At 46.5% G+C, this 22,661-nt stretch overlaps 1 protein-coding gene across 8 annotated transcripts in view; it reads right to left on the bottom strand.

The window, feature by feature from the left end:
- Scn8a (sodium voltage-gated channel alpha subunit 8) overlaps nucleotides 1-21,282 on the bottom strand; it is a 173,442-nt gene extending 152,160 nt beyond the window's left edge. For 6 of the 8 annotated variants that reach the window (XM_087556060.1, XM_087556063.1, XM_087556057.1 and 3 more), the window contains exon 1: nucleotides 20,888-21,014. The gene's annotated coding sequence lies outside the window, so the exon portion shown is untranslated. 8 annotated transcript variants of the gene reach the window in all.
- Nucleotides 21,283-22,661: the final 1,379 nt, after the last annotated feature.

Raw genomic sequence — 22,661 nt, 5'->3', positions numbered from 1 at the left:
TTGAAGGTAGACGACAGAAGTCATGCTAGTTGAACAGCGGGGAAAGGGTTCTAAAATGAACAGAGCCAAACGTGGTGGTGTATGCCTGTGATTCCAGTACTTGGGAGACAGAAGCTGGAGAATCACCACGAGTTAGAGGTCAGCCTCATATACAAATGGAGTCCCAGGGCAGCCAGGACTATAGAGATTCAAAAAACAAACCAAGAGAGAGAAAGAACTATGGGCCAGGGTGCGGCTGGACAGAGCAGAGCAAGTCTGGCAGCAAAGCCCAGGTTCAACCACTAACGCAAACAGACACACACATGCCCTGTCCCTTAACGGCACAATACCAAGAGGTCTCACACTGATGGTCTTAGTTGGGGTTTCTATTGCTGTGATAAAACACCAGGACCAAAAGCAACTGGTTCATTTCAGCTGACGTGTGTGTAGTCCATCATCCAGGGCAGTCGGGACAGAAACTCGGGATAGAGGCCTGGAGGTGGGAACTCCTTTTGTGTGAACTCCTCCTTGTGCGAGACCATGGAGGAGCACTGTTAAAGAGCTTGCTCCTGGTGGCTTGCTCTGCTTCATGCCTCATGATCTCCGGGACCTAGGGATGGCACCACACACCCTGGGCTGGGCCTCCCACGTCAATCGCTAATTAAGAAAAGGCACCACTGACTTGCCTACAGGTCAATATGGTGGGGACTTTTTCTCAGTTGAGGATGTCTTTTCCTGAACGGCTCCATCCTGTGTCATAAGGGGCTGGAGAGATGGCTCAGTGGTTAGGGGCATTGGCTGCTCTTCCAGGGGACCCGGGTTTGATTTTTACCATCCACAGGTGGTCCACAGCTCTCTGTAACCCCAACTCCAGAGGCTCTGACACCTTCTTCTGGCCTCTACAGGCACTGTATGAACACAGTACGTAGACATACACACATCTTAGCCAGTACGATGGACCCCTTGTTACCACATACACTTCGCCGTTAAACCCTAGACCTTCCTTTCTTATCCACCCCGAAGCTCATTTCATGTTAATATCACAAAGTGTTCTAACTTTTTTTAAAAAATCCCCACAATCTTCAAAGTTCACACACTTTAAAAATGCAGTTTCTAAGCCGGGCGGTGGTGGTGCACTTGGGAGGCAGAAATACACAGGCGGATCTCTGAGTTCGAGGCCAGCCTGGTCTACATAGTGAGTTCCAGGACAGCCAAGGGTTGCACAAAGAAACCCTGTCTCAAAACAAAACAAAGCAAAACAAACAAACAAACAAACAAAAACCCTAAGTAAATAAAAAAGAAAGTTCAGTTTCTTTAAGATATCCACAATCTCTCTCTAAGTTCAAATTCTCTCAACAACTCCAGAGCCTCTTAAGTGTGGGCTCCCGTATAATTAAAAAGAAAAAAGCTACATGCTTCCTTATTCTGAGAGGGAAGAACCAGAATACGGCTACATTCAAATCAAAGCGAAACCAAACTCTATCTGTAAAGTGAAGTGTCAGACTCAGGGACTCAAGATCAGCAGGCTTGTCACGGTGACATAGGCCCAAGCTGGCTGCTGCTGTCCTTGGTGATTGTCCCATGGTGCTGGAATCTCCAGGATGCTCAGGTCTGTAGTGCAACTGTGCTACACCTTCCTCAGTAGCCTCTTCTGGGCTTTCCTTGGGGAGTCAGACCCTGCCATACAGTGTCAAGCCTCAGCTTCTCCTGTGCCTGTCAATCCTGGGGCTCCACTGCAACTGAAACCCCACCTTCACCAAATGGCCTCTCGCAGTGCCGAACCTCATCTTCTGTCCATGATTCCTTCGTGCCTCCAAACCCCACGTGGGAGATGTTTACACATTGCCCACGATGACTGCCAGCAATATGGCTGCCAGCACAAAGTACAGGCTTGGGTGGCCCTTCTGGATTGCAGCTTCTGTGTGCCCACTCCGAGGGAAACTTTGCCTCAACGGTGCTGGTCCCTTCTTAATCACAGCTAATTCCTCAGCCCCAGCTGACCAGGATCAAGTGTTCCAGGAAGGCAAAGGTTTCATTTTAGTGTCTGTAATTTAAAACATCACATGGATGGCTCTGGTAGTATCTGCTTCCTTCTGAAACCTCATGGCCCACTACCCACACTGCTCCTGGGTCTCCTATCTTCCTTTCCCCAAGCTCTGAGTGCTTCATGGCTTTTCCACAACCCTCTCCAAAACACACAGTCACGTCTGCCACAGCAAAGCCCCCATGACCTGCTACCGATTTCTGTGTTAGCAAGAGCTCCTATCGCCATGATAAAACGCCACGATCAAAAGGCAGCTTGGGGAAAACAAAGTTTATCTCATCTTACAGTTTGGGGTCATTAAAAATAAGTGCAAAAACTCAAGGCAGGAACTTGGTGGCAGGAGCTGATGCAGAGGCCGTGGAGGGGTGCTGGTGACTGGCTCATATGTAAACTCATGGCACAGAACATCTGTATAAAACCTGCATACACTGTCACATGACTAAGAACTTTAACCGGCAGTTTCAGATCACGCACTTTTGTTTTTCCTAATTGATATCCCTTTGCTTCAAAAAGAACGTTTTTTTTTTTTCACATGGAAGAAAAATGAAATTACAGGGAAACGCAGAGCTTCAGTGTGAGAGCACTAGGGGTGAAAGCTATCTGGGCACCAGAGGAGCCTATTTCACTAAGTTCCTAAAAATGTGAGTGAAGCCTGAAAGCACAAAGTCCAACACTGCGGGCTTTTCAACAGAACTACGTAAGCCATGAGAGGGAAGGTAAAACCATCTGTGTGGAACTAATGCCTGGACGGTACCTTTAAAGCAGCAAATATTAATTTTAGGCAGATGGAACATTTAAATGTGTGCATGATAATTCCTAGTGCAATGTTAAGGAAATTACAAATAGGGTACAATGAAAGTCAGGAGGCAGAGGCGGGCAGGTTTGTAGGTTCAAAGCCAGCATGGTCTACAGTGCAAGTTCAAGGCCAGCCTGATCCACAGAACAGGTTCCAGGATAGTGAAGGCTACACAGAAAAAGCCCTGCCTCAAAAAACTAAAAAATAAACAAACAAAAAAAGTAAAATCTATACCTAGGAAGCGCAAGGCCCTGGGTTCGGTCCCCAGCTCCGAAAAAAAGAACCAAAAAAAAAAAAAAGTAAAATCTAAAACACTGCATATAATTAATGTATGTGTATGCATGGTGTGTGTGCGTGTGTGTGTGTGTGTGTGTGTGTGTGTGTGTGTGTAACCCAAAAGAAGAAAAGGGAAACAGACACAAAATGAACAAAAAAACAAACAGGAGAATATATCAAAATTAAATGTTCATAATTACTTTAAATGAAAATGATCAAAACACACTGATCAGACTAGAGATTGTCATGTGGGTTTATTAGTCACGGAGTGCACATTTTCAGTTAAGTAAGACGAACAAATTCTAGAGCCATGCCGTGTAACATAAAGCCGACAGCCGAGTTGCACCCTTACACTTCCTGAGGAAGGTGTGGCACATGGGGGAAGTGCTCTTGCCATCTTGAAAAGAGAGACATAGAAATAGACAGATGGACTGAATTATAGAAAGAAAAAGGACATACAATACACTGCCCACAAGAAAACCCACATACACACAGTGACATGCAGGCTAAAACTAAAGAGGGTGCTTATTATGGGACTGGGCCCCGGAACGGAAAAGGTCACTAGTCCACAACTTAGGAATACAGCACTCCATCCATGTGGACACCTTGGTTTTCATAAACGTGTCGTGGTTACGTAAATGACGGCATAAAGCAACCCTCTGTACTATTTTTGAAACTTTCTCGTGAGTCTGAAATTACTTCAAAGTAAAAAGATTTTAAAAAAATAAGAAGAATATACAATAAATATCACAAAACTGTGAATCATCAGAAATCTGGAATGGCTATATTAATAGAATCAGTATAAACTCCAAAGCAAGACAAACCACTAGGGATGCAAAGAGACGGAATAATAACAAAGGATCGACTCATGAAACAATCTAAAATGTATGTATGTGTGTATGTATATGTAAATGTACATGAATATGCATGTGTGCGTCTACCAAAAGAGACCTAAAATACATGAACTCAAAACTGATAAAATTGAGGGAAGGAGTACACGGATTCCATGATCACAGTTAAAGATTTCAATTCTCCTTCCTCCACAATCGTTAAAATAAATAGAAAAATAACCAAAGATACAAGGAAGCTGAAAAACACCATCAACCAGCTGGATACACCTGATACCCACAGATGACTCCCATATAAGAGAGATGAACACATACTCTCTTCAAGTACATATGGAACATTCAACAAAACAGGCTTTATTTTGAGTCAAAAGACAGAATTTATTTTAAAGCGTAAAACTCATATAAAATGTATGATGGAATAAAATTAGATAGCAAAGAAGAACGGGGGGAAAAATCCCAGATTCCAAACTACACACCCAAATTCAAGGTCAGGGAGGAAGGCCCTAGGGGAATAGAAATCCAATGTGTCGAAATTTGTTACATTCAGCCACAGTCGTACTTGGAGAAAAATTCTTATTATTAAAAACTTAACAGTACTGAGGTGAGAAGGCTGTGAATTCAAGGCCAGGCTGGGACGCATAGAGAGGAAGAGGAGGAGAAGGAAGGTAGGAGGAATGGGGAGAGGACAGACATGCTCAAATCAACATTATAAGTTTCCAGTTGAGAAGAAAAGAAAGAACAAATTTATTCAAAATTACACATTAGAACCAGGAGAAGTCACTACAGACCTCATAACCATCAACAGTAATCTGATGTGCACATGCAAACTGGACAGCTCAGAGTAAGGGAACCGATTCCTCGGAAGCAGCAAAGCATCCGCTGGACAGCTCAGAGTAAGGGAACCGAGTCCTCGGAAGCAGCAAAGCATCCGCTGGACAGCTCAGAGTAAGGGAACCGATTCCTCGGAAGCAGCAAGGCATCCGCTCCAAAGACTTAAGCTTTCTAATTTCCCACTTAAATCTAATTTGTGGTTTCAAATCTTTGTAAGAGAAAACCTGAAGGGAGTTCAGAGAGTAGGGTGGTTTGACTGAAGGTGGCCCCAAGGACTCATACATCTGAATGCTTAGTCGCCATGAGTGTCTGTATTTTAAAGGATTAGAAGGATTAGGAGGTGTGGCCTTGTTGGAGGAGGTGGGTCACTGGTGGAGCGCTTTGTCAGAACTGAGCCAGTCCCTGTTCCTGTCCATCCCCCTCCCCCTCCCCGTCCCCCTTCCCTCCTCTGCCTACCACATCAGGATGTAGCTCTCAGCTACTGCTCCAGTGCCTGCCTGCCTGCTGCCATACTCCAAGACATGATGATAATGGACTATAAACCTCTCAAACTGTGAGCAAGTCCCAATTAGACGCTTTCTTTCATAAGAGTTGCTGTGGTCGTGGTGTCTCTTCATAGCAATAGGACAGTGACCAAGACAGATGGTTTCCCTGGAAAAGTCTACCGACCGTTTTTCTTTTCTGATTCATTTGTATGTGTGAGGAGGGGGACATAACACGAATGCATGGATATGCAGGTACATGCACCTGGGGTGGGACAGCGATCAACCCACTGGCTGCTTTCATCTATAACAATCTGCCAAGGTTTTGTACTTTTAATTTGTTCCATTTCATGTATGTGAATATGTGTGTGGTATACCCATACATGTGTGCACAGACATGGTCAATGGAGGCCCAAGGAGGAAAACTGAACTCCCGCTTTAGCACTTGCTGCCCTGTTCCCTTAAGATGGGGTGTCCGGCTGAATCTGGAGCTAGACTACTGTGGAGTAAGCCCCCACAGTCCAATTAGTCCCACCATCCATAGGACTGGGGTTACAGCTGAGACTGTAATGGGTACTGGGATTTGAACTCAGTGCTCACAGATCACCACCTCTGCAGCCCTTCCACCTATTTCTCAAGACAAAGTCCCAGACTGGAATTAGAACTTGCTATTTCAGCTAAGATGGCCAGCCAACAAGCCTGTGTCTCTCTGCTGCAGCCCCAATACTGGAGTTACAGTACCACACCCGCCTTCTGAGTGAGTGCTGGGGATCTTGTGCTTATTCAGCAATGTCCTGTACCTACTGACCCAACACCCTATCCCTCTACCCAATAGTTAATGAAGGAATTGGATGAAATGGGTTTTTGTGGCTAATATTATCAACACCAAAACCTGACAAAGATAATCCAAGGGAAAAACATAAAAATAAAAACTACAAACTGATTTTCTCAAGTAGATTCAAAACCCAACAACAACAACAGCAACAACAACAACAACAACAACAACAACAGCAACAACAACAACAACAACGTTTGTTGTTGTTCTTTAAGACAGATTCTCCAGGCTGCCTGGAACTCACTCTGTAGACCAGGCTGGCCTTAAACTCACAGAGATCAGCCTGCCTCTGCCTCCCAAACTCTGGGATTAAAGGCTCCCGGGACCACACACTGCTCTACAATGTATCAACAAATCAAAATAACACACTGCAACCAAGTATCATTCACCCCAGGAACACAAAGGCTTCAATATAGGACTCAAATCATGTATAAGCAAAATAAAGAAATATATCAATTCACAGAGGAGAAAAGAGGAAACCACCTGATAGAATTTCATATCCACTTGCTACAAACTATCAAGAGATGGAACTTAAACTAGTCAGAGTGTCTGCAGGAGCTTGCTTAATGGTAGAAGTCTGGGTACCTTTTCCTACAGTCAGGAAGAAGGCCCACATCCAATATCTTATAAGAAGTTTGCAATAAAGGAGGAGAAGAAAAGACATATAAATCCAAGTGGAAGAAATTAAACTGTCATTCTTCGTAGACTATTAGATTATCTACAGAAAGTCCCAAGAAACAAATTGTAAAATCAACAAGCGGGTTTGTAAGTGGTAAGGTACAAGTTCTCATTTTAAAAACCCATTATGTTTCTACCTTCAAGAAATGAATAAAACCTGAAACCTGGGGGGGTGGGAGGGAAGGAACTTACATTAGTTTTAAAAAAAAACTAAAAATGTGCAGAATCTATATGCTTAAACTACAAAATGGAGCCAGTCAAATGGCTCAACAAATAAAGATGCTTGCAGCCAAGCCAGAAGACCTACGTTCAACCCCTGAGCCTAGATAATCCCACATTAAACAGGGAGAGTACCAAATCCCACAAATTGTTCTCTGACTTTCACAAGCACATCATTGTGTGTGTGTGTGTGAATGTATGTGTATGAGTGAATATGAATGAAATGAATAAATGATGAATAAATGAATAAAATATAATAAGGAAAAATGTAAACCTACAAAATTCTAACAGTAAATGAAGAAAATACATCACATGCATTGATGAGAGCCCTGGATATAATTATTAAATTCCTAAATGATCTATAGATTTAAGACAGTTCTGATCAAATTCCAGTGGGAGGTTTTACAGATATATACAAGCTAATTCTGCCTGATTTCCAGACCAAAGCTGAAGAATTGGTGTAGCTAAAGATGCTCTCGCTGTAAAGCTATCAGGGGCGACACATGTGAGGGACTGACATTCAGAGTCCAGAAAAACCCATGGACAGGGCCCTCTGCCTTGGGAAAGGTGCAGCACCAACTCCAGAGAGAAGGTGATCTCTCCCACAGTGATGGGAGAGCAATATGTGGAACAAAACCAACACGCTACAAAAGGAACTCGTTTGGAACGCGTTTGAATCGCCAAGTATAGGTGTAACACCATAAAACTTTTATTAGAGTCATCATTGAAGACCACTGTGGGTTAGACAGAAAGGGCTTATGTATATCACTGAAAACACAATCCATAAAAGAGAAAAAAGGTGACATTACAACTTAATCAAAAATTTAAAGTTTGTATTACAGGCAAGAAGGAAAAGAAATGCCAGCACTGTGAGAAAGCCTGTTCAAATGATTAATCTGAGGAAAGTCATACTGAGAGTATATAATAAACATACATACACACACACACGCACAAAACACACACACACACAACACACATATACACACACAACACACACATACATACACAATAGACATGCACCCCATACACACAAAACACACACTACACACACACAACCCCCCCACACACAACACACACACATACACACACAACACACAAAACCACACACACAAACATACACACAACAAGCACAACACACACACATATATGCACACACACAAACACACATATACACACAACACACACACACACATACACAGACACAACCCACATGCACACAACCCCCCCCCCCCACACACACACACAAGCAAAACTCACAGTAGGAAATCCTGTTCTAACTCTAATGGGCAAAATACCAGAACAAACACGTCACCACCAGTGTGCAGTCAGCAAACAAGCATGTAAAAAGACACTGGGTATCATTAGCCTCCAGAGGACCACAAACCGAAACCACAGTGAGATCCACTGACTCCTCACTTCCTCAGATTGGGGGAATAAGCCGACCAAACCTGACAAGGACACAGAGCGCTCCCGCTCCCTTGGACCCTGGGGACGATGCGCAATGATGTAGCGACACTGGAAATTAGTTACTGTTTTATCCTTAACGTCTCATGGCCTAAAGTACTTGCTGTGCAAGCAGGAGTTCAGACCTGAGCATCCACATAAAAAGCAGCGGGCACCTATAATCCCAGCCATGACAGGAAAAGCAGGAGGGGTTGCTGACCTGAGTCCAGTCAGTAAGTGAGTTCCAGGATCAGTAAGAACCCTGGCTCAGAAACACAAGATGGAGAGTGATGGAGGGCACTTGATGTTCACCTCTGCCCTTCACACATGCACGAGCTGTTGTATGCACACACATGCACACACTACAAAAGACACACATATACTTATACTTGCCAAAGTCCCACTCTTTTTGTTCATTTGTTTCTTTTTTGAGACAGGGTTTCTCTGTATAGCTCTGGCTGTCCTGGAACTCACTTTGTAGACAAGGCTGGACTCGAACTCCTACAGACCTGCGTGCCCCCCCCCAACCCCCACTGCTGGGACTAAAGGTGTGCACCACCACTCAGCTCAGCTGTCCCACTCTTAGGAACAACCTCTGGGAAATATGAATTTAGACTTACACAAAGACCTGTACAGCAGCCGCTATTCACAACAGCCAGAAACACCCCACATTCCCAACGTCCCTTCCACAGGTGAATAAGTCAATTGTTAAACACAGTGCTAGACACGATGTAACAAACAATTCAGTTCTATACAGTAAGATACCGCTCACCAATAATAAAGAACCAGTCGGTACAACATAAACCACCAACATCTCACACTGAACAAAAGAGGCCAGGCTCAACGAGTTGGAGTATGGGTCTATTTATCTATACGGCATTTGGGAAAGGTGTCTACCCTTTAGATCAGGGAACCAATCAGGGCTTGCCAAGAATCACTACAAAAGGACCAGAAGGAGGGGCAGCAGAGCTCTTCTCTGTTCTAACAGCAGTTATACTTATATGAATCTAAATGTTTATTAACTCGGAAATGTTTTTTTTTAATTTTGCTGTTTACAAGTTTTAAATATAATAAAAACCAAAGCTGTTCAGAATGTTAAAGTGAAAAATATATATTCGTTACCCCTAGGCTAGATTCAGATGTTTTCCCAACACTGTTACACTGACCCTTATTCCTGGGGACAGAATCCTAACAGGAAAAGCCACAAACTGACAGTAATGAGTTCCATGTTGGCCTGTGTCCTGGCTAGTTTTGTGTGTCAGCTTGACACAAGCTGGAGTTATCACAATGAAAGGAGCCTCCCTTGAGGAAATGCCTCCATGAGACCCAGCTGTAAGGCATTTTCTCAATGAGTGATCAAGGGTGGGAGGGCCCAGCCCATTGTGGGTGGGGCCATCCCTGGGCTGGTGGTCTTGGGTTCTATAAGAGAGCAAGCTGAGCAGGCCAGGGGGAGCAAGCCAGTAAGTAACATCCCTCCATGGCCTCTCCATCGGCTCCTGCTTCCTGACCTGCTTGAGTTCCAGTCCTAACTTCCTTTGGTGATGAACAGCAATGTGGGAGTGTAAGCTGAATAAACCCTTTCCTCCCCAGCTTGCTTCTTGGTCATGATGTTTGTGCAGGAATAGAAACCCTGACAAAGACAGCCTGCACACAGAACTAGAGTGTAGGTTTTAATCTCTGAATTTTGGTCATAAAAATCTATCTTCTTGCCCAAAATTTGGACTACCATCCATGTCTTGGATTCCACAGATCAACCACTGGTTATTCAAAATTATACACCCCAAAGTCTACCGCTGCAAATAAGAGTTCCTACTACGGCTGTGATTAAGTACTGGAACAAAAAGATCAGGAAAGGCCCGCCAGTCCACACTTCACAGAGCAGTGGGACAGGAGCTGCTGGCTCTGGAGTCCTGCAGGAGAGAAACAGACTCTTCTTACCTGCTCCCCCAGGAGCTTTACTTTGTTTCCTTTTGTTCCTGGGATTGTTTTTGCAATAGATTATAACCAAGGGATAGACTGACGGCTGCTCTTACACAGACCCTCAGAGTTCTCCCAGCAAGACTCTGGGATTTTCCTACACCAGACACCAGGAGGCAGCCTGCCAAGGAACAGAAGATAAACTGCGCACACAAACTACAGGCTACTAGGACAAAGATAGCCTGTGACTTACCGACAGGCACGAGGCACACCTCGGGAGTCAGGCTAAGCATCCCCTAATTAAATGGGTACAGGAACCACTCAGTGTCACCAACAGTGAATCTTCCATAGTCACTCAGCACTCCATAATGAAAAGGACTCTTCTTTACCCTGTAAAATTTTGGGACTTTCTTTTTTTTTTTTTTTTTTTTTTTTGGTTCTTTTTTTTCGGAGCTGGGGACCGAACCCAGGGCCTTGCGCTTCCTAGGCAAGCGCTCTACCACTGAGCTAAATCCCCAACCCCATAAGAAAGGAATTTTAACAAATGAAATTATTTTTTAATCGAAGGAAATTTCTGATGTGTTTTTTTCTAAATATATTTTGGTGTAGAAATTCTGATATTCCAAAAAATAACTCACCCTCTCCTTCTCCCTCTCCCTTTCCCCCCCCTCTCTCTCCCTCTCCCTCTCTCCTTCTTTCCCTCTCTCCCTCTCGTTCTTCTTATTTGAAGATCTTTGCTAACTAGAAGGATGAACAAGGCCAAGTTTCCCAGGTGTCCCTGTGCTGCAAATTACACTCAAGTCCTTTGCTGGGCCAGTGGCCACGGTCGTGCACTTCAGATCCACAGAGGGCTCAGCCAAGCCTGCCCTGGCTCTTGACATCTCCTGCTCAAGAGTGGGTACTCACAGCATGAATAAAACCTTCCCCTCCTCCCTCCCTCTGTGCTTACCTGCTAAAACCTTTTAGTGGCTACCCTTAGAGCCTCTGTTCACGGAAACAATACAGAGGAAAAGAAAAGAAATACATTGTTTCAGCAAAGAGAAGGCCTTCTATCAGTCACCGCCTAAGAAAAGGCCTGTGCCTCTTACTCCTTATCCTCCTTAAGAAAGGTTAGTTGAGAATATGGGAGGGCCCTAAAATTATTGGAACAGAAGACAGGGCAGAAAGCCCATATGAGCCAGAGGTCCAGGATGTCTATGCGTTGTATATAAGACTAGGCGGCCAAAATCTCAACAATATAGTTGTATAGACAACCAATTGACACACCAGTGTGGATGGAGGAATCTTACAAAGCCCACCTAGATGAAGAGCTACGGGCAGTTCATGACTGCTGGGAGAACAACCATCAATGACAAATCCAACTGGGTATCCAGTACCAACCAGTCAGTCCCCAAACACACATATGGGCAACACTAACGGACTCAACATGTAACAACAGTAACTGAAGAAAAGGGGAGGGTGTGTAAATGGAGAGCTGCTGAGATGGTTCAGTGACAAAGGCACTTGCCATTAAGTCAGATGGCTAGACCCCACATGGTGGAAGAAGATGTCCTCTCTCTCAAGATGTCCTTGGCAGCCACAAGTACACGGTTGTGGTATGTGCACCCCCATGCATACATATATGCACTCACTGAATAAAGTGCAACTTAACATTTTTAATTAGAGCGATGATTTACGAGTGGGGAGAGACTCCAACATTAAAAACAGAGTCCTTCATCAGGGAGAGTGTCAGAATAAAACAAGTTTAAAAGAGAGGTTTTGGGGTTGGGGATTTAGCTCAGTGGCAGAGCGCTTGCCTAGGAAGCGCAAGGCCCTGGGTTCGGTCCCCAGCTCCGAAAAAAAGAACCAAAAAAAAAAAAAAAAAAAAAGAGAGAGAGAGGTTTTCCCAAAAGGAAAAGAAAAAGAAAAAAAAAAATAACAACAAAACCCAGAAGTTCGGGGCTGGGGATTTAGCTCAGTGGCAGAGCGCTTGCCTAGGAAGCACAAGGCCCTGGGTTCGGTCCCCAGCTCCGAAAAAAAGAACCAAAAAAAAAAAAAAAAAAAAAAAACCAGAAGTTCATGGGGAGAAGCCCCTGCAGAAAAATAATTTTAAAATTAGAAAAAAAGTTCCCCTACCGTAAGCATCCACGTGGCACACATGTTCAAAGTTCTGTTTGCTTTCTTTCCTGTCCATCCTGACCACGAGTCCAAGCTTTCACCCATACACAATGAGGCCAAATCAAACTGCCAGCTCCTTGGCTGTCCACGCCCTGCCCCGTTGCCCCGCCCTGCTCCGTGTCATCCTGTTAAACACGGCTCTGCGATTTTCCTAAACCATGACGTCACAACCTTGATTGTGCGTTGGTTGGTACTGCTCTCAATCATCTGTGCTTTCCATGGACGTGAACACGGCTGAAAAGCCTTTAACATTGCCTAACCCCCTGCTAATTTTGCAGGTTTATCTGCAGCTGGGGAACAGTACCCAAGCCGCCTAGACTGCACATTACTCCCCCAGAACACTCTACATTCTTACCATCTCACAACCTAAAGCCGAGCTGCTTCTGATCAAACTGGTCTGAAGATTTTCTGAAAAGTTAGCTTTGTAGCCAGGCACGGTGGCCCTCATGGCGGTACAGCAATGAGTTTGAGGTGAGCTTGGAAGACTTGAGCTGTAGGCCAGTGTGCCTCAGAGTGAGAGGTATCTCAGGGGAAATCAACTTATTAAACTAATTGCCAACTACACCACTCAGCTGGCAATTAAACCCTTCTCAGGCATTGAGCCATGATGGAAACCTACTCTTTAGGATTTTATACTTGGTACTTACTTGACCAGAGAAGTTTCTAGAATACAGAGAGATCTTTCAGACAGTTCTCAGTACCTGCTGCAGTCCTCTCCCTTAGGTGTACTTAATAAATATTTGTGGACTGCTGTGGTCAGGAGGGACAACACAGTTCCCCGCAGAAAGCAGGGGACCACTTGGACCATGACTCCTCTACACGGAAACCCTAAAAAACAATTCAAGTGGTAGGAAAGGATGTTTCTCCCAAACTAACTTTTTACATTAAGTAGCCCAAAACATTAGTGTAAAAATGTCATTAATAAAAGGGAAACACAGAGAAACTGTGTATATGATAAAGCAGGGGGAGGATTACAATGAGAGATCAAATCAACAAAGTATTTAGTCTTTCTGAGTGAGCTGGAGAGATGGCTCCACCATTGAAAGCACTGGTTGCTCTTCCGGAAGACCGGTGTTCATTCCCAGTATCCACAGGGCTACTCACAAAGACCTGTAATTCTAGCAACAGGAACCCAATGTCCCCTTCTGTCCTCTGCAGACACCAGACCAGCACGCAGTGCAGACATGCATGCAGACGAAACTCCCTTAGGTATAAAAAATATATTTTAAAGATAAAGTCTTTCTGAGAGATGATAGGAATAGTTGAGGCGGGCAGGAGGGGCTGGTGTGTGCTTGTGCCCAAGACCTAGTACTCACGACTTACAGAATGCATACTGGATGGCCGGGAGGCAGTAAGGGCAGAAAGAGACAATTCAACCATGTTGTTTTTGAACCCTTTGTCTCTAGCAACACCTTGAGCAAGGAAATTCAAAAGGTGTGTTTTTAAGGCAGAATGGATGAGAGGGCACAAGATGACCGGTGTGGAGAGGCTTTTCCAGGACGACTAACAGTGAGGGTTAAGCATGTCGGCCCTCTTCCCATAAAGCAGGAAAACGCCTTCCAGTTTTCCCAACACAGCAATCAGGTGAATTTTACGGTGTGTGGTAAAGTTCTAGCAAAGTCAGAACAAGAATGAAAGCAAACAAGTGACACTTGACCCTCCCAAGGTTCTGTGCTCTGTCCGAGAGAACGGGATCCAGACATGAACCCCCAGGAGACTTCAGAAGACTGCACGCCTGTCCTAAGGTATGAGCGCTTCTCCTGGTCACACCCTAACTCCCTCCCTATACCCTTTGATAATTCCTCATACCCACAACGCTCCCCAACCCCGGCCGCACGATGCCAATGTTTAAAGCATACCTATTATGCTTCTCTAGAAGCAAGGGGTCACAGCTCTTTATACCAAACCTAGGAGATCCAATTGGGAGTCCTGTAGCAAACAGGGTTTCTGGGTGTCCCGACCTTTGACCTCTGACCTCTGAGCAAATGGAGTTTCTGGGTATCCTGACCTCTGAGAAAGTTCTGCCAGGCTCATTTACAACCTGCTTAATATTCCTCCGCCATTTGATAACAATGCACTAATTCGTTTTCATTTGAAACCATTTTATTCAGCTTACTGTTAAGACAAAAAAAAGGCGGTGGTGGATATGGCGCCAAAGCTCAGGGCGTCATCCTTGATTGAAGAACTGGGATACAGAGCTCACCCTACCACAAGCAACCTCACTCATTCACAGCCACTGCTTGCCAGAACAAAAAGCTGCCACTTCAGGATGGCTTGCAATAGACCCTGAGCTCCTGGAGGCTCGGATTTTAACTGTCTTTGGAATAAAGACAGGAAGGACTAACACATGAAAATGGACTGCTTCTTCACTGAGGAAATAGGCTTGGTCCCTTTCGCTATGAAATGCTATCTAAACATTAAAACTGACTGACTTTCCCTGACTCCCCAAGTTCACTCTAGTGGGGATGCTGATAAGCAAGTAACTGTGTAATTCAAACTTTCTATATGCCTGTGCTGCCTGGGACTCCAAAGCCTTTAAACAGCATACAAGCCATACTAATCAAGGGACAGGGCAGGAGTCAGTTAACAGGGCTTTTGAGGGGTTCAGTGTTTCCATTTCCAGACCTCTGGACAAGTCCCAGTGACACTGAAAGTCTCTCCCTACAAACTAAATCTATAGAAATGCTGCAAACCCCTACGCACACACATGCACACGCATGTACAGATGTATGCAAACACACGCATACACATGTACACACATGCACACATGTATGCACACACAGCACGCACATGTACATGCACACATACACAAGCACACACATATGCACACAGCACACATACAAACACACATGCACATAATGCACACAAAAGCATACACACACACACATTACCCCAAACTGAGGAGGCTCCCAGTTTTATGCCAGTTTCCTTCACTGTGGCATATCCCCATGCCTGAGGAAAATCTTAACTACTTCCCCTTCCGTTCACCTGTGCTCTCCCAGCCTACACCCCTCTGAGAACACTCTTCCAGCTCTAGATCTCACCTAGCGGCACACGTTCCCAGCATGCTCTGTCCTCCAAGTCTTCCAGCTTTGAGCATGAGCAAAGCTGCTCCAGCTGCTCCAGGTGTCAACAGCTAAACTTTCCCACGGTCCCCATTAACATAGGGTGGCAGTAAGAGAGCATTCAAGGGTTGCTGCATAAGGGTATTTAGTGCAAGACACCGGGAGAAAGACACACAAACACGGAGGTGTGTTGGTCCTTTAGAACATAGCTTTGTTCTGATTTTCCATTGGGGCAGAGGGTTAGGACACACACACAAGGAAAGGCATACACGTTCAACCACTTCTTGACATATCTCAGGTCATCTCTCTCCTGGCTTCCCCTCTTCCGAATGCTTCTTGAGCGGTACTTCTGCCTATCTCAGAATCTTTCGCCCACTCATAAAGATATGTTTAGCTACCTAGGATAATGATAATTTCTTAAAATAAACCAAAACTGTTCATTTTACTTGGTTATATGAATATCAGAATGTAACACTATTTCATGGGGGAAAAAACCTTTAAGTGTGAATCAACCAAGCTCCGGGGCAGCCTCGGTTCCACCTCTTGAACTGTCCTCACCCCTGGACAACTCCGCCTTTTGGGTACTCCGTCTCCTAAGCTGTAACAAGGAATGATACTTGCTTTACCTAGCTCTAGAAGGATGTTTCAAGCTTTTGTAAGCAGAGTGATAATGGCCCACAGCAGGTGGTCACCTGTGAGTCCTAATACAGGCCCATTCAGATACAGCCATGCAAAGTTCACACAAGGAGAAAATTAAAATGAGGACGGATGCCATTCCAAACTCTACCTCACTGAAAACCCAGCTCATGTGAGAATAATGGTAGGCCTCCACCTTTGGGCCTACTACATCTTCAGAACTGTAGATAAAACAGTCCAGTTGCCTTCCAGCCTGTGAGCGCTAAAGTGTTCCCTTGTGGTAAGGAACACCATTGCAGCGTACTTCAGGGGGATGAGAAAAGAGTTACCTTGGCAAATGCGACCCTGGTGCGGGGTGGGGTCAGCGCAGCAGCTGTATGGTGTACTTTTCCTCATCAGGCTAAGGAACCTGCAGACCCCGCCCCCTACACAGACTGACATGCAGGAATTATCTGCAGACCCCGCCTCCTATGCAAACTGACATGCAGAAATCATCTGCTTTCAAACTACTGAAACTTAATACAGTACATGCATACTATATCAGATACACATGTAAATACCCACTCAGCCGCTAAGTCTCTAGGGAAAGGAAGCAGATTTTCTATAATCCCCACAAATATGGCAATGTAGGCATTTTTTATTCCTGTTTTTACAGAAGAGAGCAACTGAAACCCAGAGAAACCAGACAGCTTGCCCAAGGTTAAAAAGCAAGTAGCCAAGTCAGGATTTGAATCTAGCTTTGTCTGACTCCAAGGCCTGTAGTTGCCTCCAACAATGGCAATTGGTTGGGTCGCTTTTCCTTAATCCATGACATTGTATTTGACTGTGTGTTTCTGCATCTTCACAAAGGGACAGAAAAAAAAACTTAGGAGGCCTTCTCCTTTTTCTTTCCCTATATTTATTTTCCACCCTTTTGCAAACTATTTTTAGGTGAAAATCAGTGAGCTCAACCTGACAGTCATACATTTCCCCAGTCAATACGCCCACAGGGCCAAAGTTGTGTTTCTACATTGTTTTGAAGTTGGTGCTATTTAGCAAATGTGTCCATGTCTGATACAGTGTCTTACATCTGGGAAATACTTGATGATACTGGACATCAGGCTTTATCCTTCTAGTTACTCTGTCAAAAGACTTAAAAAGGGGTGTGGGGTGGGGATTACTCTGTGTAAATTCTTTCACATTAAAGATAGTTATCTGAAAATTGTTTAAAGGGTTAAGGGGAAAGGCAAAAGGAAATATAACAATTTAATGTCTGAGTCCCTGGGTCTATTAGACCCTGAGTCTAAGAACATGAAAGACACAAGTTGAAAGTAACTTTCATTCGAGCAACTTCTGCAAGTGTGGCTTGAAATTGAAACAGTGCACTTACACCTGGCCAATGCTTTTGCTGAGCAGGTAAAAGTCAGGAGGACTTTCCTCCATACTGTTTCTGCAACCAGTGTGTCTTATTTTTATAACTGTGGCAACTGACCACACTCTGAATAGGTTATATTTAACACTTTCTCTACAGTATGGGCTTAAGGCCCTTCTCGTATAACTCACAGGGGTTAAACACTCATTAAGTAAATCAGGTGCTTTCCAGAATTTGTTACATAACCCCAGCACATGAAAGACAGCTTTCTTTCCATTCATTGAACCCTCTCTTACTTTAGGTAGCCATGTTTCCTTTGCATGTTTTCAAATAGGTGCAGTGTCTCTCAGTTCTCTGCAAAATGTTGTCTTGGTTTTTACCATAGCAAACATGTAAGAGACATTTGCCATTTGTGCAGTTCCAGAGTATGTCCCTCAATGTTATACATGTTACCTTCTAAGAGAGATGAAAGTCTTTCGACCACCATGGGAGAGCTACTTTCTGTGGCAGTGAGTTCCCTACCAACAAAGTAGTCAAAGCAGAGGTGTCCTATAAGAAGGATTCCCAAGGGAGGTAAGGGGCTGAGCAAGTTGAATTTTATGTTCCACCTTCCCCATTTACGATTTTAAAACAATTTTAGACCAGCATACCCCAGTGACATAATGGTTCACAGGTTAACCTGCTGAGTCCCATATCTAGCTCACTGTTTAGGTCAACCTAGCAAAAATGCCCTTCAGATTCAGCCTAACTTGGTAAGCTATCTAATTACTTGTGGCAAAGACCATATTACCGTAATATTGACAGTTTCTTGCTATTTGAAATGACAAAAAAAGGCCCCGAAACCATGTGGTCAGCAGAATGTATGCCTTGCATACGGATCTGTTGAAGCCAAAACAGCACTGCCTCCGTGGGGGACAGCCAAAATGAGGAGTTATGTGGGAGCATGAAAAATGTGATAACCAGACCTTCAACCTCAAGTATGACCCAGCTGCGCATGCACATGCAGATCCACATCACTGGGGAAAGCCTGCTGTTCATTCGTGGCAAAGCAAACCCAGTCCCTTCCAGCCTGCGACTTCAGTCACACAAGCCCGGGAGCTGTCCTTCAGCACCACAGCAGGTACCCCTCGAGCAAGCATAAAGCCAAGGAAAGGCAAGACCGGGAGGCGCATCGGGGTGAACTGCTTAGAGTCCTCCTTCAAGCAACCGTGTGGCTGTTTGTTTTTAAATATACTATATCTCAAGTCGCTATCCTTAGTTTATTTAAAAGAAAATGTTCCGAATATCTATAGGAAAGTTGACAAAACCTCAAATGAAAACCGAAGGCATATAAAGTCAAGCCTCCCAAACGGACCCCAAGAAACCAGTAACTAGCTAGCCTGAACCATCATGAATTGCTATACAATGCCCACCACATCCCAGGAAGAGACACATTCCATCTACACACATCAGATGTTCCGAGAACACAGAACATGCTTGCAGCCCTCTCCGGAGAGCTTCCATTTCTAGGACAGACAGAATGCTCACGGAACACCGAACCATCACTACCCCCACACACAGCAATCAAATCCTCTTTCAGGGAGAACTGAAGGCCTTATGGGTCATGAGTTCCAGAGGAAAATGCTGCAGTATTTCAAGGGCCAGGTTTCAGAAATATGCTAAAAGCTTTCGGCGTTTGGAGCCTAAACCTCTTGGTTCCTGCCATCCTGCTACTGGGTATTAACGTTGTCCAGCCATTTGCATTACACATCAAAAACATATTTTTGAGGAAAGAACAGGGCTCCCTCCCCCATATATTCTAATGCATATGGAGAAAAGGGAAGAGAGCTCTGTGAGACGTTAAAAAAGCCTACCACACCCGAAATCTCCTTGGAAAGCTAAGACATTCCCCCCGTCCTAACACACATACACCTCCCTAAAGGATCTCCAGGTTTAAACTCGAGAAAACAGTTATAAAAAGCACTCCCTCCTTTGCCCTAAAGGCCCTTATCCACACTTCCTGCTTCCGATCCCTGCCCTCCCGGATGCCCACTGTGCATTAAAAGCAGTTCCCCCTGTGCAGCAGACCTTGCAGCCTGCTATTTCTCCCTGCCCGAGTTTGGCCAGATGCAAGGCAAAGTTTCTTCTATGCTTCCCCACCCCCGCCCCCACCCCAACAGATGACATTGATTATGAACACCGATGCGAATCTTGGAACCTCCAGTTATAAAATGTATTCCCCCCGTGCTTCAAAAACTGCAGTGTAAGTGAGGGAGAGGGCATAGGGTGGAGTTGGAAGGAATGCACGGTTTGGAGAATTCCTATTTATTAGACTGAAAAACGGATTCCCACTCCATCCTAACTCAAACCTAGGGACGCTGAAGGGGTCTGACAGCCCCCACTACCGCCCGGAAAGTTAACTGCCAAGTCTCCACCGGTGGTTGCTGCGGGCAATAGGGAGGAAGGAGCGGACCTCCCCTGAGAAATGCAGAGGTTTTGTGGTCCCTAGGGTACGGAGGGTGAATGAAACAGAGAGGAGGGGGTCCAAGCCGTGGGTCTGGGCAAACAGTTCTGCATCCCAACGCTAAGAAGAAGCCCAGGGTGCTGCTGCCCGTGGTAAGGTGGGGGAGGGAAGAGAGCAAGGAGAGGAACAAGCTCTGCATAGGGTGGCGTAGGGGTGGGGGTGGGGGAAGGGGGATATTCTGAAAGTGATGTTCTCTGATGCAGGAATCCTAACCCGCCAAGGAAGGTCGCGGGGGGCTCCAACACAACCCCAGAGCACCCTGGCGAAAGGGGGACTGATACATCCAAGTAAAGGAGTAGAGGACAGGAGGTGTCCTGACTGCCCCACGAACCAAGGAGTCCCCCGGCTTCTGCAGTTGGTAGCAATGTGGAGCCGGATGAGGGAGGATCCAGTAAGGACTGGGGGAGGGGGCAAGGATGAGGGGCTGCAGAGCAGCCCGAGAGCCCCGGTTGGACTGGCACTGGGGGCTGGGTGCCGGCTGCAGCGCCGAGGGGACGCCGGGGCAAGCCCGCGTCCCTGGGCGACCAGGCAACCTGGAGGGCAGGGTGTCCAGGGGTTGGAGCTGGTGGTCCCCCACCCTCCTCGGGAACCTCGGCAAACACCGTGGAAGGAAGCAAGACTTCCAAACGTCCGTGCAAAGCACGAAGGGCAGAAACCGCTCCACGGCGGCCACGCGAGCCCCGTGAGCCCCGCGGCCCCCGAGCCGCGCCGCTCGCTCTGCGGCAAAGCCCCGGGCTGAGAGGGGCGAGCCCGCTCCAGGGTCCCGGGGCGAGAGGGGAGCCCAAGGAGAGGAGCGGCGCCGGGCCAGGGGCTCCGGGACGACTTACGGCGGCGGCGGCGGCGGGCGAGGCGGCAGCGGCCCTAGCGCGGGGCCCGGGAGGCGCGGCCGGACTGCAGAGGCGCCGAGGCTGCGGCGGGCGGGACTGCGGTGGGCGCCATCTTGGAGCGCTCCCCGCGCCCGCCCCCCGCGCTGCGCGAGCCCTTGCATAATTGATGACTCGCGCCGCGCGCGCCGCCGCGCGCCCCCGCCACCGGGCCCCCGCGCGACCCTCCGCGCGCGCCCCCCGCCCGCGCCCCGCTCCCCGCGCTCGCCCTCCCGCCCGTCCGCCCGCGCCCCGCGCCCGCCCCGCCGCACCTACCCTGCCGGGCGCGCCCGCCCGCCGGCTCGCTCGCCTGCCCTCTCGCTCCCAGCTCTCCGGCCTGCGTCCCCGCGCTCCGGACTGGATGCGCGCCGGAGCCCGACCGGCAGGGGGCGCCGCGCCCGAGCGCCTGCGAGCGTCCCCGGGCCCGCCTCTGCGACGCCCCCGCCGGCCCCACAGTACCGGCGTCGACACCCGATAGATGCTCTGCGGCCCTGGTCAATGACAAGAGTCTCCTTGCTCCCTGCACGCCCGGTCACCGTGCGACCGCAGTCGGAGTTTCTGACTTGATCTTTGGTCAACTGATCCAACGCACAGCAAATAGAAGCCAGGGTTACGACAGGGGCCTGCTATGAGTGGCAAAGGCAGCCCTCAGGTTTGGAAGCTTAGAGGTCACCTTACCTTCTCCAAACTCAGTGGGTAGATCTGTGAAGTTGGCATGAGCCTTTGAACCGCTCCCACAGGCCTAAGGAGCGTCACGGTGAAGGCGAGGAGGACTCCTGGAGCTGTCTCTCTAACGCAAATTCAGTTAACACTGAATAGCACCGTCTTTAGCTAAAGAGTGGCGGTGACAACCTGTCCAAACCTCAGTGTTCTGTCACTAGGAGGGAGCAATCAGGACACCAAACTGATAGCTTTATTGTAGAAACTAAAGGGGAAGTGCATTTACAGTTTTCTAACACGGTCCAGCACAGACTGTGGCATAATGTTCCCACCACATGCATTTTACAGTAGCTTTCGTGAGATATATTTGGCTCACAGTAAGTTCCATGTTTGGAATATATTTTGACATGCATGTGCATGCAGGAGCTTCTCGCCACTAAGGTGACAGGCATGCTCAAAGTTTCCTGGTGCCTCTTTGCAATCCAGCTCTGTGTTGCCCACACACACACACAGCCTCCCCCAGGCAACCACTAATCTTCTATTACTGTACATTGGTTTGCATTTTCCAGAGTTAATGGGATCATGCAGTATGAACCTTTTTTTTCCTTTGTAGAGAAGTGTAGGACACTTCTCTCAGCAGGATTATTTTGAGTTTTTTTTTTTTTATGCTACCCGTGAGGTGTTCGTTTCTTCTTACCACTGGGTAATAATCATTATGGAGGGACATAACCAAATTTTAAACCGCTTATTGATGCCATTTAAGCTAGTGCTAGGTTTCACTCGTTACAAATTAAGCTGCTACGAATGCTGTGTGCACCTCTGTACAGAGGCATTCCCTTATTTCTCTGGGTATAAATGTCTAGGAAGGAGATGACTGGATTCTCTTAGGTCACTCAACATGTTAAGAGAATTCAGGGGCTGCAGGCATGCTCAATTGGTAGCGTGCTTGCCTGCATGCTCAAAGCCCTGGGTAGATCCCCCAACACCAGCCACATAACCCAGGGAAGGTCATTCTCGTGAACATAACAAGTTTCAGGCTGTACGAGGCCACCATGTTTCAAAATTAAAATTACAAAGC

Source organism: Rattus norvegicus, chromosome 7, assembly GCF_021556685.1.
Source record: "Rattus norvegicus strain SHRSP/BbbUtx chromosome 7, alternate assembly SHRSP_T2T, whole genome shotgun sequence".
NCBI lineage: Eukaryota > Metazoa > Chordata > Mammalia > Rodentia > Muridae > Rattus > Rattus norvegicus.
The sequence above is the reverse complement of the archived record's forward strand: the minus strand, read 5'-3'. Positions and strand labels throughout refer to the sequence as shown.